The 25,480-nt window shown below is 44.7% G+C and overlaps 14 non-coding genes across 14 annotated transcripts; all 14 read left to right on the forward strand.

The window, feature by feature from the left end:
• Window positions 1–429: 429 nt before the first annotated feature.
• On the forward strand, window positions 430–501 carry TRNAP-UGG (transfer RNA proline (anticodon UGG)). Its single transcript has one exon. It is a non-coding gene; the product is annotated as a tRNA-Pro (tRNA).
• A 288-nt stretch (window positions 502–789) lies between these two features.
• TRNAV-CAC (transfer RNA valine (anticodon CAC)) lies at window positions 790–862 on the forward strand. The gene has a single exon. It is a non-coding gene; the product is annotated as a tRNA-Val (tRNA).
• A 2,366-nt stretch (window positions 863–3,228) lies between these two features.
• TRNAP-UGG (transfer RNA proline (anticodon UGG)) lies at window positions 3,229–3,300 on the forward strand. Its single transcript has one exon. It is a non-coding gene; the product is annotated as a tRNA-Pro (tRNA).
• Window positions 3,301–3,588: 288 nt separating this feature from the next.
• TRNAV-CAC (transfer RNA valine (anticodon CAC)) lies at window positions 3,589–3,661 on the forward strand. Its single transcript has one exon. It is a non-coding gene; the product is annotated as a tRNA-Val (tRNA).
• A 2,121-nt stretch (window positions 3,662–5,782) lies between these two features.
• On the forward strand, window positions 5,783–5,854 carry TRNAP-AGG (transfer RNA proline (anticodon AGG)). Its single transcript has one exon. It is a non-coding gene; the product is annotated as a tRNA-Pro (tRNA).
• A 288-nt stretch (window positions 5,855–6,142) lies between these two features.
• On the forward strand, window positions 6,143–6,215 carry TRNAV-CAC (transfer RNA valine (anticodon CAC)). Its single transcript has one exon. It is a non-coding gene; the product is annotated as a tRNA-Val (tRNA).
• A 2,415-nt stretch (window positions 6,216–8,630) lies between these two features.
• On the forward strand, window positions 8,631–8,701 carry TRNAP-UGG (transfer RNA proline (anticodon UGG)). The gene has a single exon. It is a non-coding gene; the product is annotated as a tRNA-Pro (tRNA).
• Window positions 8,702–8,989: 288 nt separating this feature from the next.
• Window positions 8,990–9,062, forward strand: TRNAV-CAC (transfer RNA valine (anticodon CAC)). The gene has a single exon. It is a non-coding gene; the product is annotated as a tRNA-Val (tRNA).
• Window positions 9,063–11,251: 2,189 nt separating this feature from the next.
• TRNAP-AGG (transfer RNA proline (anticodon AGG)) lies at window positions 11,252–11,323 on the forward strand. The gene has a single exon. It is a non-coding gene; the product is annotated as a tRNA-Pro (tRNA).
• Window positions 11,324–11,611: 288 nt separating this feature from the next.
• Window positions 11,612–11,684, forward strand: TRNAV-CAC (transfer RNA valine (anticodon CAC)). Its single transcript has one exon. It is a non-coding gene; the product is annotated as a tRNA-Val (tRNA).
• A 2,263-nt stretch (window positions 11,685–13,947) lies between these two features.
• On the forward strand, window positions 13,948–14,019 carry TRNAP-UGG (transfer RNA proline (anticodon UGG)). The gene has a single exon. It is a non-coding gene; the product is annotated as a tRNA-Pro (tRNA).
• An 8,322-nt stretch (window positions 14,020–22,341) lies between these two features.
• On the forward strand, window positions 22,342–22,414 carry TRNAV-CAC (transfer RNA valine (anticodon CAC)). The gene has a single exon. It is a non-coding gene; the product is annotated as a tRNA-Val (tRNA).
• Window positions 22,415–24,608: 2,194 nt separating this feature from the next.
• On the forward strand, window positions 24,609–24,680 carry TRNAP-AGG (transfer RNA proline (anticodon AGG)). Its single transcript has one exon. It is a non-coding gene; the product is annotated as a tRNA-Pro (tRNA).
• A 288-nt stretch (window positions 24,681–24,968) lies between these two features.
• Window positions 24,969–25,041, forward strand: TRNAV-CAC (transfer RNA valine (anticodon CAC)). Its single transcript has one exon. It is a non-coding gene; the product is annotated as a tRNA-Val (tRNA).
• Window positions 25,042–25,480: the final 439 nt, after the last annotated feature.

Here is a 25,480-nt window from a genome sequence, read left to right on the forward strand (position 1 = left end):
GCAAGGAATGCTTTAGTCCTGCATTAGGCAGTTTTTATTGCTTCTTGCATTCAAGAGATAGATAATTAGCCAGAATCTGTGGCCCAGCTATTCACCTTGGCATTCCGATTTGCACAAAGGGAATAAGTATTGGAGAGAAAAGGCAAAATGTGTTTCTTATGTTGTTATGAACAGCTTTTTATTCTTTCTCTTTAGGCTCTAGCCAATGCAGAAATATATAAGTAACTGCTGACTTCCTGTAAGACGTGTCCAATGCTGAGACAAAATAAAAGGGGACACTTACAAATGATAGTGCTATCGTTTGAGAAAGGGTAAGTTGACACTGAATTTCCTGTGAATTCACAGACCAAGCATGAAAAAGACCCCAGCATGATCTTCATTGCGGGCTTAGAGCTGGTATTACCTTTTCAGAGGTGAGGGTCTTTCAACGGCTTGTTGGTCTAGGGGTATGATTCTCGCTTTGGGTGCGAGAGGTCCCGGGTTCAAATCCCGGATGAGCCCTTTCATTGGTGCTCTTTTGAAGTATGCATTTCAAAGCCAATATCAATTTTCTCTTTGCAGTAGTGGATGCATATTTGCTAGAGTCTCATGCTTTTAACCTTGCCCTGCCTGAGCAAATAGGAAACATTTCTCTTTAAGCATTTTGCAAAAATGCTGAACTTGCAAGGCATATACAAGCGTTCAGATAGGGCTGTCGGGCAGGTTGCATGAAAGAAATCTAAAACCAGATGCCCTTGGAATAGCCTGTTTTGAGCAGTTTCATCACAGAAGAATCACCTGTAGGTATCTGTTTCTGTAGTGTAGTGGTTATCACGTTCGCCTCACACGCGAAAGGTCCCCGGTTCGAAACCGGGCAGAAACACTAGTTATATTGTCTTGGCTGCAATGTTGAGAGTTGCCGTTTTGCATGAAATTGTCCAGGCCCTGAAGATGGGTTCATGCAGTCTCGTTCCAAGAAAGTGAATTCTCTTAAAAACAATAACATAATTGGCATGTGGATGTATCTGTTGATTCACAGACCTCACTTTCAAAAGAGCCCTGCTTTCGGTTCAATGCTCAACCAGAACAAGCATTAACTTTGAGAATTGTTGGCACCAATAGGCCTCTTATTTTAGTGGAGTGTTTCTGGTTTTTAAGTGCTGAGGCTTGGGCTCAATTCCTAGATGATCCTTCTCAAGGTGATGATACAAATGCATCGTCACCTTTTCGTTTAATGTCAGAATTGTTTATTTCCATTTGGTGGTGTATGAATGCTTTCGACAGTATGGGGATTTTTTCTAGCCTTGCATGAATAAAAGCATATCACTCCTCTTTATGTATTTTTCTAATACATTTATATTTGCATCTCCTCTCCTAGCATGCATTTTTGACTATCTTACAGGCTGTATATAATAAGTATCAATTCAGGGGCGCTTCTTCTACTCAAATCACAACTGTTCTATCACGACATTGATAAGCAATCTGCATCTGCTTCTGTTGTGTATTGGTTATCATATTTACCTGACGTGTGAAAGTCCCATGTTGGACAGTGCACGTTAACAAAGAAACCAATGATTTTTATTAAAAGTTGTCTCGTGTTTTGGTTACCTTGCATCAGCCAAACCGTGCCAGAGATTACTTCATTTGCAGTCACTTGAAAAGTAGGGATTCTCAAATAAATGGCAAGAGGTTGAAACAAATCCAAAGAAATGCATGGCATATCTATGTGTAGGTGTATGCATGTATCCATATATAAAGATAGATAGATAGATAGATAGATAGATAGATAGATAGATAGATAGATAGATAGATAGATAGATAGATAGATAGATAGATAGATAGATAGATAGATAGATAGATAGATAGATAGATAGATAGATAGATAGATAGATAGATGGATGGATGGATGGATGGATGGATGGATGGATGGATGGATGGATGGATGGATGAATGGATAGACGGACAGACAGACAGACAGACAGACAGACAGACAGACAGACAGATAGATAGATAGATAGATAGATAGATAGATAGATAGATAGATAGATAGATAGATAGATAGATAGATAGATAGATAGATAGATAGATAGATAGATAGATAGATAGATAGATAGATAGAGGGAGAGAGAGAGCGTTAATATAAACAGAGACTTTATTTTCAATCAAGCGGTCTTTTCTTTCCTTTAGGAGCAGAATGTTCTGATCATCAGCGCACCAGAATGTAGTGCTTGGTTGGCAAGCATCACATATTGTGATGTGTTAGCTAAGAGTTCCATGTCCTTCAGACTCATATATTCCTCTGTAGTTGTACCTTGGTGATTCCACAAAACATGGCATCATAATCAGCATTCTACTGCCACAGAGTGGACAGAGAAACCATTTAGAATTTCCCTGAAAAAGAAAAAAAGCATACTTAGGCAGAGCTTTGTGGACAGGAAGGACATTAGAGCAAGTGAGGAATAAGCACTGCTTTTGTTAATTTACATAGGCAGAACAGAGACTGCTGGGAAAAGCCTGAAATTAAAGGCACAGAAAATGCCTGCTTCTGGAGAGAACACTAAGAAGCATTGAAAGTTTTTCCTCTGACCCTGGCCACTCTTAAGAGGAATCCTATGATAGTCAGCAGGACCCACCCTAAAAAGGAAGGGACAGCCATTTGGACCCTTTCCACCTTTCCTTGATCGAGCCTGATCGAGCCTGATTGAGCGCTGATTGAGCGGATAAGCACATAAGCACATAAGCACATGTACTTCTCATTTTGGGAAGGTATTGCTTAGCTTGTTACCAGCAGCTCAGTTATGTTATGATGTTAGAGGCTATGCAAGGAATGCTTTAGTCCTGCATTAGGCAGTTTTTATTGCTTCTTGCATTCAAGAGATAGATAATTAGCCAGAATCTGTGGCCCAGCTATTCACCTTGGCATTCTGATTTGCACAAAGGGAATAAGTATTTGAGAGAAAAGGCAAAATGTGTTTCTTATGTTGTTATGAACAGCTTTTTATTCTTTCTCTTTAGGCTCTAGCCAATGCAGAAATATATAAATAACTGCTGACTTCCTGTAAGACTTGTCCAATGCTGAGAAAAAATAAAAGGGGACACTTACAAATGATAGTGCTATCGTTTGAGAAAGGGTAAGTTGACACTGAATTTCCTGTGAATTCACAGACCAAGCATGAAAAAGACCCCAGCATGATCTTCATTGCGGGCTTAGAGCTGGTATTACCTTTTCAGAGGTGAGGGTCTTTCAACGGCTCGTTGGTCTAGGGGTATGATTCTCGCTTTGGGTGCGAGAAGTCCTGGGTTCAAATCCCGGACGAGCCCTTTCATTGGTGCTCTTTTGAAGTATGCATTTCAAAGCCAATATCAATTTTCTCTTTGCAGTAGTGGATGATTATTTGCTAGAGTCTCATGCTTTTAACCTTGCCCTGCCTGAGCAAATAGGAAACATTTCTCTTTAAGCATTTTGCAAAAATGCTGAACTTGCAAGGCATATACAAGCGTTCAGATAGGGCTGTCGGGCAGGTTGCATGAAAGAAATCTAAAACCAGATGCCCTTGGAATAGTCTTTTTTGAGCAGTTTCATCACAGAAGAATCACCTGTAGGTATCTGTTTCTGTAGTGTAGTGGTTATCACGTTTGCCTCACACGCGAAAGGTCCCCGGTTCGAAACCAGGCAGAAACACTAGTTATATTGTCTTGGCTGCAATGTTGAGAGTTGCCGTTTTGCATGAAATTGTCCAGGCCCTGAAGATGGGTTCATGCAGTCTCGTTCCAAGAAAGTGAATTCTCTTAAAAACAATAACATAATTGGCATGTGGATGTATCTGTTGATTCACAGACCTCACTTTCAAAAGAGCCCTGCATTCGGTTCAATGCTGAACCAGAACAAGCATTAACTTTGAGAATTGTTGGCACCAACAGGCCTCCTATTTTAGTGGAGTGTTTCTGGTTTTAAGTGCTGAGGCTTGGGCTCAATTCCTAGATGATCCTTCTCAAGGTGATGATACAAATGCATCGTCACCTTTTCGTTTAATGTCAGAATTGTTTATTTCCATTTGGTGGTGTATGAATGCTTTCGACAGTATGGGGATTTTTTCTAGCCTTGCATGAATAAAAGCATATCACTCCTCTTTATGTATTTTTCTAATACATTTATATTTGCATCTCCTCTCCTAGCATGCATTTTTGACTATCTTACAGGCTGTATATAATAAGTATCAATTCAGGGGCGCTTCTACTACTCAAATCACAACTGTTCTATCACGACATTGATAAGCAATCTGCATCTGCTTCTGTTGTGTATTGGTTATCATGTTTACCTGACATGTGAAAGTCCCATGTTTGACAGTGCACGTTAACAAAGAAACCAATGATTTTTATTAAAAGTTGTCTTGTGTTTTGGTTACCGTGCATCAGCCAAAACGTGCCAGAGATGACTTCATTTGCAGTCACTTGAAAAGTAGGGATTCTCAAATAAATGGCAAGAGGTTGAAACAAATCCAAAGAAATGCATGGCATATCTATGAGTAGGTGTATGCATGTATCCATATATAAAGATAAATAGATAGATAGATAGATAGATAGATAGATAGATAGATAGATAGATAGATAGATAGATAGATAGATAGATAGATAGATAGATAGATAGATAGATAGATAGATAGATAGATAGATAGATAGATAGATAGATATAGGGAGAGAGAGAGCGTTAATATAAACAGAGACTTTATTTTCAATCAAGCGGTCTTTTCTTTCCTTTAGGAGCAGAATGTTCTGATCATCAGCGCACCAGAATGTAGTGCTTGGTTGGCAAGCATCACATATTGTGATGTGTTAGCTAAGAGTTCCATGTCCTTCAGACTCATATATTCCTCTGTAGTTGTACCTTGGTGATTCCACAAAACATGGCATCATAATCAGCATTCTACTGCCACAGAGTGGACAGAGAAACCATTTAGAATTTCCCTGAAAAAGAAAAAAAGCATACTTAGGCAGAGCTTTGTGGACAGGAAGGACATTAGAGCAAGTGAGGAATAAGCACTGCTTTTGTTAATTTACATAGGCAGAACAGAGACTGCTGGGAAAAGCCTGAAATTAAAGGCACAGAAAATGCCTGCTTCTGGAGAGAACACTAAGAAGCATTGAAAGTTTTTCCTCTGACCCTGGCCACTCTTAAGAGGAATCCTATGATAGTCAGCAGGACCCACCCTAAAAAGGAAGGGACAGCCATTTGGACCCTTTCCACCTTTTCTATATCTCGCCTGATCGAGCCTGATTGAGCGGATAAGCACATAAGCACATGTACTTCTCATTTTGGGAAGGCATTGCTTAGCTTGTTACCAGCAGCTCAGTTATGTTATGATGTTAGAGGCTATGCAAGGAATGCTTTAGTCCTGCATTAGGCAGTTTTATTGCTTCTTGCATTCAAGAGATAGATAATTAGCCAGAATCTGTGGCCCAGCTATTCACCTTGGCATTCCGATTTGCACAAAGGGAATAAGTATTGGAGAGAAAAGGCAAAATGTGTTTCTTATGTTGTTATGAACAGCTTTTTATTCTTTCTCTTTAGGCTCTAGCCAATGCAGAAATATATAAGTAACTGCTGACTTCCTGTAAGACGTGTCCAATGCTGAGACAAAATAAATGGGGACACTTACAAATGATAGTGCTATCGTTCGAGAAAGGGTAAGTTGACACTGAATTTCCTGTGAATTCACAGACCAAGCATGAAAAAGACCCCAGCATGATCTTCATTGCGGGCTTAGAGCTGGTATTACCTTTTCAGAGGTGAGGGTCTTTCAACGGCTTGTTGGTCTAGTGGTATGATTCTCGCTTAGGGTGCGAGAGGTCCCGGGTTCAAATCCCGGATGAGCCCTTTCATTGGTGCTCTTTTGAAGTATGCATTTCAAAGCCAATATCAATTTTCTCTTTGCAGTAGTGGATGCATATTTGCTAGAGTCTCATGCTTTTAACCTTGCCCTGCCTGAGCAAATAGGAAACATTTCTCTTTAAGCATTTTGCAAAAATGCTGAACTTGCAAGGCATATACAAGCGTTCAGATAGGGCTGTCGGGCAGGTTGCATGAAAGAAATCTAAAACCAGATGCCCTTGGAATAGCCTGTTTTGAGCAGTTTCATCACAGAAGAATCACCTGTAGGTATCTGTTTCTGTAGTGTAGTGGTTATCACGTTCGCCTCACACGCGAAAGGTCCCCGGTTCGAAACCGGGCAGAAACACTAGTTATATTGTCTTGGCTGCAATGTTGAGAGTTGCCGTTTTGCATGAAATTGTCCAGGCCCTGAAGATGGGTTCATGCAGTCTCGTTCCAAGAAAGTGAATTCTCTTAAAAACAATAACATAATTGGCATGTGGATGTATCTGTTGATTCACAGACCTCACTTTCAAAAGAGCCCTGCTTTCGGTTCAATGCTCAACCAGAACAAGCATTAACTTTGAGAATTGTTGGCACCAATAGGCCTCTTATTTTAGTGGAGTGTTTCTGGTTTTTAAGTGCTGAGGCTTGGGCTCAATTCCTAGATGATCCTTCTCAAGGTGATGATACAAATGCATCGTCACCTTTTCGTTTAATGTCAGAATTGTTTATTTCCATTTGGTGGTGTATGAATGCTTTCGACAGTATGGGGATTTTGTTCTAGCCTTGCATGAATAAAAGCATATCACTCCTCTTTATGTATTTTTCTAATACATTTATATTTGCATCTCCTCTCCTAGCATGCATTTTTGACTATCTTACAGGCTGTATATAATAAGTATCAATTCAGGGGCGCTTCTTCTACTCAAATCACAACTGTTCTATCACGACATTGATAAGCAATCTGCATCTGCTTCTGTTGTGTATTGGTTATCATATTTACCTGACGTGTGAAAGTCCCATGTTGGACAGTGCACGTTAACAAAGAAACCAATGATTTTTATTAAAAGTTGTCTCGTGTTTTGGTTACCTTGCATCAGCCAAACCGTGCCAGAGATTACTTCATTTGCAGTCACTTGAAAAGTAGGGATTCTCAAATAAATGGCAAGAGGTTGAAACAAATCCAAAGAAATGCATGGCATATCTATGTGTAGGTGTATGCATGTATCCATATATAAAGATAGATAGATAGATAGATAAATAGATAGATAGATAGATAGATAGATAGATAGATAGATAGATAGATAGATAGATAGATAGATAGATAGATAGATAGATAGATAGATGGATGGATGGATGGATGGATGGATGGATGGATGGATGGATGGATGGATGGATGGATGGATGGATGGATGGATGGATGAATGGATAGACGGACAGACAGACAGGCAGACAGACAGACAGACAGACAGACAGACAGACAGACAGACAGATAGATAGATAGATAGATAGATAGATAGATAGATAGATAGATAGATAGATAGATAGATAGATAGATAGATAGATAGATAGATAGATAGATAGATAGATAGATAGATAGATAGATAGATAGATAGATAGATAGATAGATAGATAGATAGATAGATAGATAGATATAGGGAGAGAGAGAGCGTTAATATAAACAGAGACTTTATTTTCAATCAAGCGGTCTTTTCTTTCCTTTAGGAGCAGAATGTTCTGATCATCAGCGCACCAGAATGTAGTGCTTGGTTGGCAAGCATCACATATTGTGATGTGTTAGCTAAGAGTTCCATGTCCTTCAGACTCATATATTCCTCTGTAGTTGTACCTTGGTGATTCCACAAAACATGGCATCACAATCAGCATTCTACTGCCACAGAGTGGACAGAGAAACCATTTAGAATTTCCCTGAAAAAGAAAAAAAGCATACTTAGGCAGAGCTTTGTGGACAGGAAGGACATTAGAGCAAGTGAGGAATAAGCACTGCTTTTGTTAATTTACATAGGCAGAACAGAGACTGCTGGGAAAAGCCTGAAATTAAAGGCACAGAAAATGCCTGCTTCTGGAGAGAACATTAAGAAGCATTGAAAGTTTTTCCTCTGACCCTGGCCACTCTTAAGAGGAATCCTATGATAGTCAGCAGGACCCACCCTAAAAAGGAAGGGACAGCCATTTGGACCCTTTCCACCTTTCCTATATCGAGCCTGATCGAGCCTGATTGAGCGCTGATTGAGCGGATAAGCACATAAGCACATGTACTTCTCATTTTGGGAAGGCATTGCTTAGCTTGTTACCAGCAGCTCAGTTATGTTATGATGTTAGAGGCTATGCAAGGAATGCTTTAGTCCTGCATTAGGCAGTTTTTATTGCTTCTTGCATTCAAGGGATAGATAATTAGCCAGAATCTGTGGCCCAGCTATTCACCTTGGCATTCCGATTTGCACAAAGGGAATAAGTATTTGAGAGAAAAGGCAAAATGTGTTTCTTATGTTGTTATGAACAGCTTTTTATTCTTTCTCTTTAGGCTCTAGCCAATGCAGAAATATATAAATAACTGCTGACTTCCTGTAAGACTTGTCCAATGCTGAGAAAAAATAAAAGGGGACACTTACAAATGATAGTGCTATCGTTTGAGAAAGGGTAAGTTGACACTGAATTTCCTGTGAATTCACAGACCAAGCATGAAAAAGACCCCAGCATGATCTTCATTGCGGGCTTAGAGCTGGTATTACCTTTTCAGAGGTGAGGGTCTTTCAACGGCTCGTTGGTCTAGGGGTATGATTCTCGCTTTGGGTGCGAGAGGTCCTGGTTCAAATCCCGGACGAGCCCTTTCATTGGTGCTCTTTTGAAGTATGCATTTCAAAGCCAATATCAATTTTCTATTTGCAGTAGTGGATGATTATTTGCTAGAGTCTCATGCTTTTAACCTTGCCCTGCCTGAGCAAATAGGAAACATTTCTCTTTAAGCATTTTGCAAAAATGCTGAACTTGCAAGGCATATACAAGCGTTCAGATAGGGCTGTCGGGCAGGTTGCATGAAAGAAATCTAAAACCAGATGCCTTTGGAATAGTCTTTTTTGAGCAGTTTCATCACAGAAGAATCACCTGTAGGTATCTGTTTCTGTAGTGTAGTGGTTATCACGTTCGCCTCACACGCGAAAGGTCCCCGGTTCGAAACCGGGCAGAAACACTAGTTATATTGTCTTGGCTGCAATGTTGAGAGTTGCCGTTTTGCATGAAATTGTCCAGGCCCTGAAGATGGGTTCATGCAGTCTCGTTCCAAGAAAGTGAATTCTCTTAAAAACAATAACATAATTGGCATGTGGATGTATCTGTTGATTCACAGACCTCACTTTCAAAAGAGCCCTGCATTCGGTTCAATGCTCAACCAGAACAAGAATTAACTTTGAGAATTGTTGGAACCAACAGGCCTCCTATTTTAGTGGAGTGTTTCTGGTTTTAAGTGCTGAGGCTTGGGCTCAATTCCTAGATGATCCTTCTCAAGGTGATGATACAAATGCATCGTCACCTTTTCGTTTAATGTCAGAATTGTTTATTTCCATTTGGTGGTGTATGAATGCTTTCGACAGTATGGGGATTTTTTCTAGCCTTGCATGAATAAAAGCATATCACTCCTCTTTATGTATTTTTCTAATACATTTATATTTGCATCTCCTCTCCTAGCATGCATTTTTGACTATCTTACAGGCTGTATATAATAAGTATCAATTCAGGGGCGCTTCTACTACTCAAATCACAACTGTTCTATCACGACATTGATAAGCAATCTGCATCTGCTTCTGTTGTGTATTGGTTATCATGTTTACCTGACGTGTGAAAGTCCCATGTTTGACAGTGCACGTTAACAAAGAAACCAATGATTTTTATTAAAAGTTGTCTTGTGTTTTGGTTACCGTGCATCAGCCAAAACGTGCCAGAGATGACTTCATTTGCAGTCACTTGAAAAGTAGGGATTCTCAAATAAATGGCAAGAGGTTGAAACAAATCCAAAGAAATGCATGGCATATCTATGAGTAGGTGTATGCATGTATCCATATATAAAGATAGATAGATAGATAGATAGATAGATAGATAGATAGATAGATAGATAGATAGATAGATAGATAGATAGATAGATAGATAGATAGATAGATAGATAGATAGATAGATAGATAGATAGATAGATAGATAGATAGATAGATAGATAGATAGATAGATAGATAGATAGATAGATAGATAGATAGATAGATAGATAGATAGATAGATATAGGGAGAGAGAGAGCGTTAATATAAACAGAGACTTTATTTTCAATCAAGCGGTATTTTCTTTCCTTTAGGAGCAGAATGTTCTGATCATCAGCGCACCAGAATGTAGTGCTTGGTTGGCAAGCATCACATATTGTGATGTGTTAGCTAAGAGTTCCATGTCCTTCAGACTCATATATTCCTCTGTAGTTGTACCTTGGTGATTCCACAAAACATGGCATCATAATCAGCATTCTACTGCCACAGAGTGGACAGAGAAACCATTTAGAATTTCCCTGAAAAAGAAAAAAAGCATACTTAGGCAGAGCTTTGTGGACAGGAAGGACATTAGAGCAAGTGAGGAATAAGCACTGCTTTTGTTAATTTACATAGGCAGAACAGAGACTGCTGGGAAAAGCCTGAATTAAAGGCACAGAAAATGTCTGCTTCTGGAGAGAACACTAAGAAGCATTGAAAGTTTTTCCTCTGACCCTGGCCACTCTTAAGAGGAATCCTATGATAGTCAGCAGGACCCACCCTAAAAAGGAAGGGACAGCCATTTGGACCCTTTCCACCTTTTCTATATCTCGCCTGATCGAGCCTGATTGAGCGGATAAGCACATAAGCACATGTACTTCTCATTTTGGGAAGGCATTGCTTAGCTTGTTACCAGCAGCTCAGTTATGTTATGATGTTAGAGGCTATGCAAGGAATGCTTTAGTCCTGCATTAGGCAGTTTTTATTGCTTCTTGCATTCAAGAGATAGATAATTAGCCAGAATCTGTGGCCCAGCTATTCACCTTGGCATTCCGATTTGCACAAAGGGAATAAGTATTGGAGAGAAAAGGCAAAATGTGTTTCTTATGTTGTTATGAACAGCTTTTTATTCTTTCTCTTTAGGCTCTAGCCAATGCAGAAATATATAAGTAACTGCTGACTTCCTGTAAGACGTGTCCAATGCTGAGACAAAATAAAAGGGGACACTTACAAATGATAGTGCTATCGTTTGAGAAAGGGTAAGTTGACACTGAATTTCCTGTGAATTCACAGACCAAGCATGAAAAAGACCCCAGCATGATCTTCATTGCGGGCTTAGAGCTGGTATTACCTTTTCAGAGGTGAGGGTCTTTCAACGGCTTGTTGGTCTAGGGGTATGATTCTCGCTTAGGGTGCGAGAGGTCCCGGGTTCAAATCCCGGATGAGCCCTTTCATTGGTGCTCTTTTGAAGTATGCATTTCAAAGCCAATATCAATTTTCTCTTTGCAGTAGTGGATGCATATTTGCTAGAGTCTCATGCTTTTAACCTTGCCCTGCCTGAGCAAATAGGAAACATTTCTCTTTAAGCATTTTGCAAAAATGCTGAACTTGCAAGGCATATACAAGCGTTCAGATAGGGCTGTCGGGCAGGTTGCATGAAAGAAATCTAAAACCAGATGCCCTTGGAATAGCCTGTTTTGAGCAGTTTCATCACAGAAGAATCACCTGTAGGTATCTGTTTCTGTAGTGTAGTGGTTATCACGTTCGCCTCACACGCGAAAGGTCCCCGGTTCGAAACCGGGCAGAAACACTAGTTATATTGTCTTGGCTGCAATGTTGAGAGTTGCCGTTTTGCATGAAATTGTCCAGGCCCTGAAGATGGGTTCATGCAGTCTCGTTCCAAGAAAGTGAATTCTCTTAAAAACAATAACATAATTGGCATGTGGATGTATCTGTTGATTCACAGACCTCACTTTCAAAAGAGCCCTGCTTTCGGTTCAATGCTCAACCAGAACAAGCATTAACTTTGAGAATTGTTGGCACCAATAGGCCTCTTATTTTAGTGGAGTGTTTCTGGTTTTTAAGTGCTGAGGCTTGGGCTCAATTCCTAGATGATCCTTCTCAAGGTGATGATACAAATGCATCGTCACCTTTTCGTTTAATGTCAGAATTGTTTATTTCCATTTGGTGGTGTATGAATGCTTTCGACAGTATGGGGATTTTTTCTAGCCTTGCATGAATAAAAGCATATCACTCCTCTTTATGTATTTTTCTAATACATTTATATTTGCATCTCCTCTCCTAGCATGCATTCTTGACTATCTTACAGGCTGTATATAATAAGTATCAATTCAGGGGCGCTTCTTCTACTCAAATCACAACTGTTCTATCACGACATTGATAAGCAATCTGCATCTGCTTCTGTTGTGTATTGGTTATCATATTTACCTGACGTGTGAAAGTCCCATGTTGGACAGTGCACGTCATCAAAGAAACCAATGATTTTTATTAAAAGTTGTCTCGTGTTTTGGTTACCTTGCATCAGCCAAACCGTGCCAGAGATTACTTCATTTGCAGTCACTTGAAAAGTAGGGATTCTCAAATAAATGGCAAGAGGTTGAAACAAATCCAAAGAAATGCATGGCATATCTATGTGTAGGTGTATGCATGTATCCATATATAAAGATAGATAGATAGATAGATAGATAGATAGATAGATAGATAGATAGATAGATAGATAGATAGATAGATAGATAGATAGATAGATAGATAGATAGATAGATAGATAGATAGATAGATAGATAGATAGATAGATAGATAGATAGATGGATGGATGGATGGATGGATGGATGGATGGATGGATGGATGGATGGATGGATGGATGGATGGATGGATGGATGGATGGATGGATGGATGGATGAATGGATAGACGGACAGACAGACAGACAGACAGACAGACAGACAGACAGACAGACAGATAGATAGATAGATAGATAGATAGATAGATAGATAGATAGATAGATAGATAGATAGATAGATAGATAGATAGATAGATAGATAGATAGACAGATAGATAGATAGAGGGAGAGAGAGAGCGTTAATATAAACAGAGACTTTATTTTCAATCAAGCGGTCTTTTCTTTCCTTTAGGAGCAGAATGTTCTGATCATCAGCGCACCAGAATGTAGTGCTTGGTTGGCAAGCATCACATATTGTGATGTGTTAGCTAAGAGTTCCATGTCCTTCAGACTCATATATTCCTCTGTAGTTGTACCTTGGTGATTCCACAAAACATGGCATCATAATCAGCATTCTACTGCCACAGAGTGGACAGAGAAACCATTTAGAATTTCCCTGAAAAAGAAAAAAAGCATACTTAGGCAGAGCTTTGTGGACAGGAAGGACATTAGAGCAAGTGAGGAATAAGCACTGCTTTTGTTAATTTACATAGGCAGAACAGAGACTGCTGGGAAAAGCCTGAAATTAAAGGCACAGAAAATGCCTGCTTCTGGAGAGAACACTAAGAAGCATTGAAAGTTTTTCCTCTGACCCTGGCCACTCTTAAGAGGAATCCTATGATAGTCAGCAGGACCCACCCTAAAAAGGAAGGGACAGCCATTTGGACCCTTTCCACCTTTCCTATATCTCGCCTGATCGAGCCTCATTGAGCGCTGATTGAGCGGATAAGCACATAAGCACTTGTACTTCTCATTTTGGGAAGGTATTGCTTAGCTTGTTACCAGCAGCTCAGTTATGTTATGATGTTAGAGGCTATGCAAGGAATGCTTTAGTCCTGCATTAGGCAGTTTTTATTGATTCTTGCATTCAAGAGATAGATAATTAGCCAGAATCTGTGGCCCAGCTATTCACCTTGGCATTCTGATTTGCAGAAAGGGAATAAGTATTTGAGAGAAAAGGCAAAATGTGTTTCTTATGTTGTTATGAACAGCTTTTTATTCTTTCTCTTTAGGCTCTAGCCAATGCAGAAATATATAAATAACTGAGACCCCAGCATGATCTTCATTGCGGGCTTAGAGCTGGTATTACCTTTTCAGAGGTGAGGGTCTTTCAACGGCTCGTTGGTCTAGGGGTATGATTCTCGCTTTGGGTGCGAGAGGTCCTGGGTTCAAATCCCGGACGAGCCCTTTCATTGGTGCTCTTTTGAAGTATGCATTTCAAAGCCAATATCAATTTTCTCTTTGCAGTAGTGGATGATTATTTGCTAGAGTCTCATGCTTTTAACCTTGCCCTGCCTGAGCAAATAGGAAACATTTCTCTTTAAGCATTTTGCAAAAATGCTGAACTTGCAAGGCATATACAAGCGTTCAGATAGGGCTGTCGGGCAGGTTGCATGAAAGAAATCTAAAACCAGATGCCCTTGGAATAGTGTTGGACCTGGGCCTCTTGGCAGGGTCATCCCTAAACTTTTTGCCTTCCTTCAATACTCTCTCTGACCTGTTTTTGTTGGTTTAATGACTCTGGGCACTTTACCACTGCTGACCAGTGCTAAAGTGCATATGCTCTCCCTGTGAAAAGTGTACATGTGATTGATATACCTGATTGGTTCATTGGATTTACTGTCAGTCCCCAGTAAAGTGCACCAGGAGTGCCAGGGCTTGTGAATGCCAATACTGCTAGTGGGCCTGCAGCGCTGGTTGCGCCACCCACAGAAGCAGCCTTAAAATGTGTCTAGGGTCTGCCATTGCAGAACCTGCGTGCAGTCTGGTACTGTCATGCTGGCTGGGCAAGTGCACACACTTGCCAGCCCCTAAAACCTTCCCTTAACTTCATATTAGTCACCCCTATGGTAGGCCTGAGGGCAGGGTGCATTGTAAGTATAAGGTAGAACATGCCCTGATGTGTGTGGCATGTTCTAATAGTGAATTACTGCCAAATTCGTTTTTCACTATTGTAAGGCTACCAGTTCCCTTCTAGGCCAGATGGGCTGCTGGAATTATTACACTCTATAATCCCAGCAGGCTCAGGGAACATGGTAGAAATTAATGTTTAGTATGCCTGAACTCAGAATAATAAAATACTTCTTTTAGTAAAGTTTATTTTAATATCCTGTGTTTGCAAATGCTACTTTTAGAAAGTTAGCATTTGCTTGCCTAACCATTTCAGCCCGCCTCTGCTTGGATGTGGATCTGACTGTCTGGTGTGTGTGAGTGACAGGGCTGGGAGCTGACAGGTAGTGAATAGCCAGATGACACCTTAGTGGGTGGTGGGAGTTTCCCCTGAATGATGCCTCAGGCTGTGCTCTGCCACCACAATGCTGGCTCCGCCCTCCTGGGGAGCGACTGATGACTCAGCCTGCACCTGGCCCAGGAAGGACCGAAGCTTGTCAACAGAGTGCTCAGGCTGCCCCTGTCTTCACAATGCCGGCTCCGCCCCCCTGGGGAGCGGCTGATGTGCCTGCCCTCACACTGAATGCAGAAGCAGAAGTACCCACCACAAGTGCTCAGGAGCTGAGAGCAGTTATGCAGAGGCCCCCCTGGCCAGTGAGAACAAAAGAAACTGTGTATAAAAGTAGGAGCCCTGCTCCTTGTAAAAGAGAATCCTGTTTCACCACGAAGGACCTCTGCCCGACTAGAAGGAGAAGAGACGCTGGGAGAACTGGCCTGCTGCTTGCCTTGCTGAGAAAGGAGAGGAAAAGACTTGATAAGAAAAGACTTTGCTGCTTTGTGCTTAAACATTCTCCAAGGGCTTGACTGAGCTTGCCCCCTGACCTGAGCCACAGGACCATCTGGCTCAACCTGCCTCTGCTCGTCTGCCGGTAATTAACCGGGATATCTACTACTGCCGGAGCTGTGACTTTGGTGCCCCCCAGCCCCTCCCTGAGGCCGTGACCGACTTTGTCTCCTCGTCCCCGCCGAGGAAGAGCTCCGCTCCGTTGAGCCGCTCTTCCCCCGCTGAGGAGATCGCTGAGTTGACCGCCTGGAAGGCTCGCTGCTGTGGTGCCCCCCAGCCCTTTTCCCCAGGCCGTGACCGACTGTGTCCTCTCGTCCCCGCCGAGGAAGAGCTCCGCTCCGTTGAGCCGCTCTTCCCCCGCTGAGGGGATCGCTGTGTCGACCGCCTAAGAAGGCCCGCTGCGGTGCCTCACCCTCCCGCCAGAAATCCCTACCGGACGCAAACAGACCCAGGGGACAGACCTCCGCTGGACGGACGCCCCGGGTGCCAGCCTCGCTCTGCTTGAGCCGCTGGGCACCTCGCCTTTGTCCCCGGAGGAAAGCCGCCACCGAGACCGTCAACGGGCTCGGGCCCGCAACGTTTGTTTTTGCCCTTTTTGTTGAGCCAGCCGCCCTGCCTACGAGTGCCCCCGGCCTCCAGATCAGCTGTGGTGCGAGCCGCCCTTTCGCAGCTGACTCGCACCGCTCTCTGTCCCTGCTCGCGGCGCCGCTCCGCTCTGTGCGAGCGCTTCAGCCCCTCCCGCTGGAATCCGATCCAGGCGGGCAGGAGAAGTCTCCGGCTGCATCCCGCGCCCCGGCCGCAGTGACAGAAGCGGCCCCGGGTCCTTTGGCCCTTGCCTCCCGTGGGCCGCCCCGAGGCCAACACTCACCCCTGCCTGAGCCCCCCAGACCCGTGGGGGCCGCCCGCATCAACAGCCCCGGCAGGGCCGAACGCGTCCCACGCGGGAAGCGTGAGCTTTGGGCGGTCGGGCCCCGATCTCGGCCCGGAACAGGCCAAGAGTATCCCGGAGCCCCTGGGCAGGCTGCAACAAGTTGGAAAGGAGCAGTGTGACCCCCAATATTCCCCAGGACGCAAGAGAACCCTCCTGGAAGGTACACTGCAGGGAAACATCCGTTTTAAAGACTAAAAGTACATTTTGAATTACCACGAAGAAAGCTTGCCTATTTACAACCTGTGGGCACCCCAAAAACGTTATTTGATCTTGTGATAAGTCTGACCTAAGAGATATATATATTTTACATAAAGAAGCGTATTTTTATATACTCACAGCCTGGTGTCCATTTGTGGGGGGATTGGTATATTTTACTGTGTGTGTGTCTACAAATGCTTAACTGACTAACGCCTGGAGAATCGCCTTGGCTGCTCACGCCACGCACCTAGAGGGTGAGCAAGGGTAATTCTGAAGGGTCATCCTTTGCCCTGACTTAGAGGAGAGGGTCCCTGCTTGTCACAAGTACTTACTTGCGCCAACCAGAGACCCCCAATTCTAACATTGGTCGCAGCGGTGAGGATTTGCGAATTTGCATTTGTAGTTTACATACAGTGAATTACTGATCACCACATAGTGAGAGCAGATCTATAACGTAGCCACAGGTTTCCATTTTTATAATTTTGCTGGGAGATCTCCATGTGCTTGTGAAACGTCATGCCTGGTTCAGTGAGGATGGAAAAGGCAGCAACCAGATGCCTGTCGCCAGAGGAGTTGGCAGACAAGGCAGCAACCAGGGCGCATGAAATAGAGATGGCGAAATTAAAAGGACAAATGGAAATGGACAAGCATAAATTGGCAATGGAAAGCCAAAAATTAGCCATGGAGGCGCTAAAACGCCAAAGAGATCACTACTTTAGGATGAAAGAACTTGATTTGGAGCTTGAAGCCAGGAGGGCTTCCGCCCAACATCCAGAGATTTGTGTAGCTCGCAGATTGAGCTTTGCTGAGTTGGAGGTGGAGTCCAGCTCAGCTGGTGGCAGCAACATTCAGGTATCTAGTGCTGACAGCATAGCGCGCGCACCTAGAGATATGGCACCTGACTTGGAGGGGGTTAACATACACCAGGAGGTTCAAGGGCATGAGGTAGCTCCAGTAGTGCGCAGCGTCCCTGAAGGGAATAGGGTGGCTGGCGTAGGAGTTCATGGTCCTAGTGGTGGGAGGGATTCCCCCATGGTTGAGGTCCTGGTGGGTGAGTGTAAGGACCGCCCAGAAGAGTGTGGGTTGTGCGACAGAGACAGTCCGCTACTGTCTGGCCAGTCTCAGGAGAATGGTGTGGAGTATGTGTGTGAGGCGCTGGATGGTGAGGTGAAGGATAGTTTGGTTAACCCTGCTAGGGGGCTGTGTAACCCAATTGTGGGAGAGCATACTTTAAGTCCCAGTTTTCCAGAGCTATGCCAACACCTGTTTGAGAGTGAGTTCTCTGACCCCAGGGAGCTCACATTGGAGGCAGACCTTGTGGTGGATTCCAGAGGGTCTGGAGAGGCATTGGGGTGTGATCCTGTGGGGAGTGGCTTAGGTATCTTCCAGCCCAGAGTGGTGGAAGTGGCGCAGAGTAGCCCAGCTAGGTCCTGTAGCAGTGAGAGGGGTGGAGGGCCTCACGTCCTGTCCTTAAGGGGAAGGAGTGAGAATGGGTGTTGTCCCGGTAGTGCCCAACCTCAGTCTCAGAGCCTGGATGGTTCTTTAAGGGAACACCAGGTGGGGAGCCTAGGCTGTCCGGATGAGTCACCCTTTCAGGGGGATCCCCCAGTGGCTAGAGAACGTGGAGGCTCTGTAAACAGGGCTCCAGTAGTTCTGGTGACTGGCAGTACCACTCCAGTTGGGAGGGTGCAGAAGTCCAGAAAGAGGGGCGAGAGGGGAAAAGAGTCCCCAGTGGAAGAACCAGTGGGTCAGGGGCCAGCCAGCAGGGCTGAGTCCCCAGTGAATGACCATGGGGACACCACTTCTGTCCTGGGGGATCTTCCCACACTGTCAGAGGGACAGAGGATGGGAGATCTGCGCCAGGCAGACTGTTGCACGGCACAGGAGCTATGTGCCACCCTCAGGGGGGGCATGTGTGCTCCCCGAGAAGTCCTGGTGCGCCAGGCAATTGTTCAACTGCAGGGTTGGGTCCCTGAGTTGGAGAGCCAGGTTCAGGTGTTGTCTGACCTGGAGGGTGGGACCACTGTAATCAGTGTCCTGACCCATGTCACTTCTAGGGGTACCACTCCAGTTGGGAGTGGGCCGGACCCTGGAAGGGGGTGCAGAGGGAGGGAGTCCTTGCCTCTGACCCCGGTGCAGTTTGAGGGTTTAGACCCTAAGGTAGAGGGCCAGGTGCAGGGTGTCCCCCCTGACCTGGTGCCCCAGTTGCAGGATAGCACCCCTGAACTGGTAGGAGAATTGTGCAGATCACCTGCCACATGTGCCCTGACAATTCTGGAAGGGGGTACCACTCCAGGTGGGAGGGTACAGAGCCCCAAGGAAGAGGACCGGGTGTGGGAGAGGCCACCCCAGTGTTTGGTCCAGCCGCCAGGTACAGGCCTGGGGCTGGTGGGTCAGTGCCAGGATAGCATACCGGGACTAACAGAAGAGAGAAGGGACAAAAGGTGCCAAGCACCTGGGGCTACTGCCCCCCGCTCTCTGAGGCATGAGGCTTGGGTCTCAGCCCTGACTACCGTCAGTGGCCACTGTGATTTGATGACTGCCTGTTGGGACACACCTGTGAGCCAGTTAAGGTTAGAGGCTGCACAGGTGGTGTCCACAGAGGAAGAAAAGGGTGCCCCAGGGATTGGCTTGGTGGACCCTGAGAGTATGGACAGAGGATTTGAAATAGGTTCAGATTGGCATAGAACTGGAATGTGCCCCTGCTGTTGCGGGCCAGGTCCAGGTTCTATCGCCCAAAGCAGGGAAGCCCATCACAGTGGTGATTGGTCTACCCTGCGTTTTGGCTGGAAGGGGGTTGTGTTGGACCTGGGCCTCTTGGCAGGGTCATCCCTAAACTTTTTGCCTTCCTTCAATACTCTCTCTGACCTGTTTTTGTTGGTTTAATGACTCTGGGCACTTTACCACTGCTGACCAGTGCTAAAGTGCATATGCTCTCCCTGTGAAAAGTGTACATGTGATTGATATACCTGATTGGTTCATTGGATTTACTGTCAGTCCCCAGTAAAGTGCACCAGGAGTGCCAGGGCTTGTGAATGCCAATACTGCTAGTGGGCCTGCAGCGCTGGTTGCGCCACCCACAGAAGCAGCCTTAAAATGTGTCTAGGGTCTGCCATTGCAGAACCTGCGTGCAGTCTGGTACTGTCATGCTGGCTGGGCAAGTGCACACACTTGCCAGCCCCTAAAACCTTCCCTTAACTTCATATTAGTCACCCCTATGGTAGGCCTGAGGGCAGGGTGCATTGTAAGTATAAGGTAGAACATGCCCTGATGTGTGTGGCATGTTCTAATAGTGAATTACTGCCAAATTCGTTTTTCACTATTGTAAGGCTACCAGTTCCCTTCTAGGCCAGATGGGCTGCTGGAATTATTACACTCTATAATCCCAGCAGGCTCAGGGAACATGGTAGAAATTAATGTTTAGTATGCCTGAACTCAGAATAATAAAATACTTCTTTTAGTAAAGTTTATTTTAATATCCTGTGTTTGCAAATGCTACTTTTAGAAAGTTAGCATTTGCTTGCCTAACCATTTCAGCCCGCCTCTGCTTGGATGTGGATCTGACTGTCTGGTGTGTGTGAGTGACAGGGCTGGGAGCTGACAGGTAGTGAATAGCCAGATGACACCTTAGTGGGTGGTGGGAGTTTCCCCTGAATGATGCCTCAGGCTGTGCTCTGCCACCACAATGCTGGCTCCGCCCTCCTGGGGAGCGACTGATGACTCAGCCTGCACCTGGCCCAGGAAGGACCGAAGCTTGTCAACAGAGTGCTCAGGCTGCCCCTGTCTTCACAATGCCGGCTCCGCCCCCCTGGGGAGCGGCTGATGTGCCTGCCCTCACACTGAATGCAGAAGCAGAAGTACCCACCACAAGTGCTCAGGAGCTGAGAGCAGTTATGCAGAGGCCCCCCTGGCCAGTGAGAACAAAAGAAACTGTGTATAAAAGTAGGAGCCCTGCTCCTTGTAAAAGAGAATCCTGTTTCACCACGAAGGACCTCTGCCCGACTAGAAGGAGAAGAGACGCTGGGAGAACTGGCCTGCTGCTTGCCTTGCTGAGAAAGGAGAGGAAAAGACTTGATAAGAAAAGACTTTGCTGCTTTGTGCTTAAACATTCTCCAAGGGCTTGACTGAGCTTGCCCCCTGACCTGAGCCACAGGACCATCTGGCTCAACCTGCCTCTGCTCGTCTGCCGGTAATTAACCGGGATATCTACTACTGCCGGAGCTGTGACTTTGGTGCCCCCCAGCCCCTCCCTGAGGCCGTGACCGACTGTGTCTCCTCGTCCCCGCCGAGGAAGAGCTCCGCTCCGTTGAGCCGCTCTTCCCCCGCTGAGGAGATCGCTGAGTTGACCGCCTGGAAGGCTCGCTGCTGTGGTGCCCCCCAGCCCTTTTCCCCAGGCCGTGACCGACTGTGTCCTCTCGTCCCCGCCGAGGAAGAGCTCCGCTCCGTTGAGCCGCTCTTCCCCCGCTGAGGGGATCGCTGTGTCGACCGCCTAAGAAGGCCCGCTGCGGTGCCTCACCCTCCCGCCAGAAATCCCTACCGGACGCAAACAGACCCAGGGGACAGACCTCCGCTGGACGGACGCCCCGGGTGCCAGCCTCGCTCTGCTTGAGCCGCTGGGCACCTCGCCTTTGTCCCCGGAGGAAAGCCGCCACCGAGACCGTCAACGGGCTCGGGCCCGCAACGTTTGTTTTTGCCCTTTTTGTTGAGCCAGCCGCCCTGCCTACGAGTGCCCCCGGCCTCCAGATCAGCTGTGGTGCGAGCCGCCCTTTCGCAGCTGACTCGCACCGCTCTCTGTCCCTGCTCGCGGCGCCGCTCCGCTCTGTGCGAGCGCTTCAGCCCCTCCCGCTGGAATCCGATCCAGGCGGGCAGGAGAAGTCTCCGGCTGCATCCCGCGCCCCGGCCGCAGTGACAGAAGCGGCCCCGGGTCCTTTGGCCCTTGCCTCCCGTGGGCCGCCCCGAGGCCAACACTCACCCCTGCCTGAGCCCCCCAGACCCGTGGGGGCCGCCCGCATCAACAGCCCCGGCAGGGCCGAACGCGTCCCACGCGGGAAGCGTGAGCTTTGGGCGGTCGGGCCCCGATCTCGGCCCGGAACAGGCCAAGAGTATCCCGGAGCCCCTGGGCAGGCTGCAACAAGTTGGAAAGGAGCAGTGTGACCCCCAATATTCCCCAGGACGCAAGAGAACCCTCCTGGAAGGTACACTGCAGGGAAACATCCGTTTTAAAGACTAAAAGTACATTTTGAATTACCACGAAGAAAGCTTGCCTATTTACAACCTGTGGGCACCCCAAAAACGTTATTTGATCTTGTGATAAGTCTGACCTAAGAGATATATATATTTTACATAAAGAAGCGTATTTTTATATACTCACAGCCTGGTGTCCATTTGTGGGGGGATTGGTATATTTTACTGTGTGTGTGTCTACAAATGCTTAACTGACTAACGCCTGGAGAATCGCCTTGGCTGCTCACGCCACGCACCTAGAGGGTGAGCAAGGGTAATTCTGAAGGGTCATCCTTTGCCCTGACTTAGAGGAGAGGGTCCCTGCTTGTCACAAGTACTTACTTGCGCCAACCAGAGACCCCCAATTCTAACAAATAGTCTTTTTTGAGCAGTTTCATCACAGAAGAATCACCTGTAGGTATCTGTTTCTGTAGTGTAGTGGTTATCACGTTCGCCTCACACGCGAAAGGTCCCCGGTTCGAAACCGGGCAGAAACACTAGTTATATTGTCTTGGCTGCAATGTTGAGAGTTGCTGTTTTGCATGAAATTGTCCAGGCCCTGAAGATGGGTTCATGCAGTCTCGTTCCAAGAAAGTGAATTCTCTTAAAAACAATAACATAATTGGCATGTGGATGTATCTGTTGATTCACAGACCTCACTTTCAAAAGAGCCCTGCATTCGGTTCAATGCTCAACCAGAACAAGCATTAACTTTGAGAATTGTTGGCACCAACAGGCCTCCTATTTTAGTGGAGTGTTTCTGGTTTTAAGTGCTGAGGCTTGGGCTCAATTCCTAGATGATCCTTCTCAAGGTGATGATACAAATGCATCGTCACCTTTTCGTTTAATGTCAGAATTGTTTATTTCCATTTGGTGGTGTATGAATGCTTTCGACAGTATGGGGATTTTTTCTAGCCTTGCATGAATAAAAGCATATCACTCCTCTTTATGTATTTTTCTAATACATTTATATTTGCATCTCCTCTCCTAGCATGCATTTTTGACTATCTTACAGGCTGTATATAATAAGTATCAATTCACGGGCGCTTCTACTACTCAAATCACAACTGTTCTATCACGACATTGATAAGCAATCTGCATCTGCTTCTGTTGTGTATTGGTTATCATGTTTACCTGACATGTGAAAGTCCCATGTTTGACAGTGCACGTTAACAAAGAAACCAATGATTTTTATTAAAAGTTGTCTTGTGTTTTGGTTACCGTGCATCAGCCAAAACGTGCCAGAGATGACTTCATTTGCAGTCACTTGAAAAGTAGGGATTCTCAAATAAATGGCAAGAGGTTGAAACAAATCCAAAGAAATGCATGGCATATCTATGAGTAGGTGTATGCATGTATCCATATATAAAGATAAATAGATAGATAGATAGATAGATAGATAGATAGATAGATAGATAGATAGATAGATAGATAGATAGATAGATAGATAGATAGATAGATAGATAGATTGATAGATAGATAGATAGATAGATAGATAGATAGATAGATAGATAGATAGATAGATAGATAGATAGATATATAGATAGATAGATAGATAGATAGATAGATAGATAGATATAGGGAGAGAGAGAGCGTTAATATAAACAGAGACTTTATTTTCAATCAAGCGGTATTTTCTTTCCTTTAGGAGCAGAATGTTCTGATCATCAGCGCACCAGAATGTAGTGCTTGGTTGGCAAGCATCACATATTGTGATGTGTTAGCTAAGAGTTCCATGTCCTTCAGACTCATATATTCCTCTGTAGTTGTACCTTGGTGATTCCACAAAACATGGCATCATAATCAGCATTCTACTGCCACAGAGTGGACAGAGAAACCATTTAGAATTTCCCTGAAAAAGAAAAAAAGCATACTTAGGCAGAGCTTTGTGGACAGGAAGGACATTAGAGCAAGTGAGGAATAAGCACTGCTTTTGTTAATTTACATAGGCAGAACAGAGACTGCTGGGAAAAGCCTGAAATTAAAGGCACAGAAAATGCCTGCTTCTGGAGAGAACACTAAGAAGCATTGAAAGTTTTTCCTCTGACCCTGGCCACTCTTAAGAGGAATCCTATGATAGTCAGCAGGACCCACCCTAAAAAGGAAGGGACAGCCATTTGGACCCTTTCCACCTTTTCTATATCTCGCCTGATCGAGCCTGATTGAGCGGATAAGCACATAAGCACATGTACTTCTCATTTTGGGAAGGCATTGCTTCGCTTGTTACCAGCAGCTCAGTTATGTTATGATGTTAGAGGCTATGCAAGGAATGCTTTAGTCCTGCATTAGGCAGTTTTTATTGCTTCTTGCATTCAAGAGATAGATAATTAGCCAGAATCTGTGGCCCAGCTATTCACCTTGGCATTCCGATTTGCACAAAGGGAATAAGTATTGGAGAGAAAAGGCAAAATGTGTTTCTTATGTTGTTATGAACAGCTTTTTATTCTTTCTCTTTAGGCTCTAGCCAATGCAGAAATATATAAGTAACTGCTGACTTCCTGTAAGACGTGTCCAATGCTGAGACAAAATAAAAGGGGACACTTACAAATGATAGTGCTATCGTTCGAGAAAGGGTAAGTTGACACTGAATTTCCTGTGAATTCACAGACCAAGCATGAAAAAGACCCCAGCATGATCTTCATTGCGGGCTTAGAGCTGGTATTACCTTTTCAGAGGTGAGGGTCTTTCAACGGCTTGTTGGTCTAGGGGTATGATTCTCGCTTAGGTTGCGAGAGGTCCCGGGTTCAAATCCCGGATGAGCCCTTTCATTGGTGCTCTTTTGAAGTATGCATTTCAAAGCCAATATCAATTTTCTCTTTGCAGTAGTGGATGCATATTTGCTAGAGTCTCATGCTTTTAACCTTGCCCTGCCTGAGCAAATAGGAAACATTTCTCTTTAAGCATTTTGCAAAAATGCTGAACTTGCAAGGCATATACAAGCGTTCAGATAGGGCTGTCGGGCAGGTTGCATGAAAGAAATCTAAAACCAGATGCCCTTGGAATAGCCTGTTTTGAGCAGTTTCATCACAGAAGAATCACCTGTAGGTATCTGTTTCTGTAGTGTAGTGGTTATCACGTTCGCCTCACACGCGAAAGGTCCCCGGTTCGAAACCGGGCAGAAACACTAGTTATATTGTCTTGGCTGCAATGTTGAGAGTTGCCGTTTTGCATGAAATTGTCCAGGCCCTGAAGATGGGTTCATGCAGTCTCGTTCCAAGAAAGTGAATTCTCTTAAAAACAATAACATAATTGGCATGTGGATGTATCTGTTGATTCACAGACCTCACTTTCAAAAGAGCCCTGCTTTCGGTTCAATGCTCAACCAGAACAAGCATTAACTTTGAGAATTGTTGGCACCAATAGGCCTCTTATTTTAGTGGAGTGTTTCTGGTTTTTAAGTGCTGAGGCTTGGGCTCAATTCCTAGATGATCCTTCTCAAGGTGATGATACAAATGCATCGTCACCTTTTCGTTTAATGTCAGAATTGTTTATTTCCATTTGGTGGTGTATGAATGCTTTCGACAGTATGGGGATTTTTTCTATCCTTGCATGAATAAAAGCAT

Source organism: Lissotriton helveticus, chromosome 8, assembly GCF_964261635.1.
Source record: "Lissotriton helveticus chromosome 8, aLisHel1.1, whole genome shotgun sequence".
NCBI lineage: Eukaryota > Metazoa > Chordata > Amphibia > Caudata > Salamandridae > Lissotriton > Lissotriton helveticus.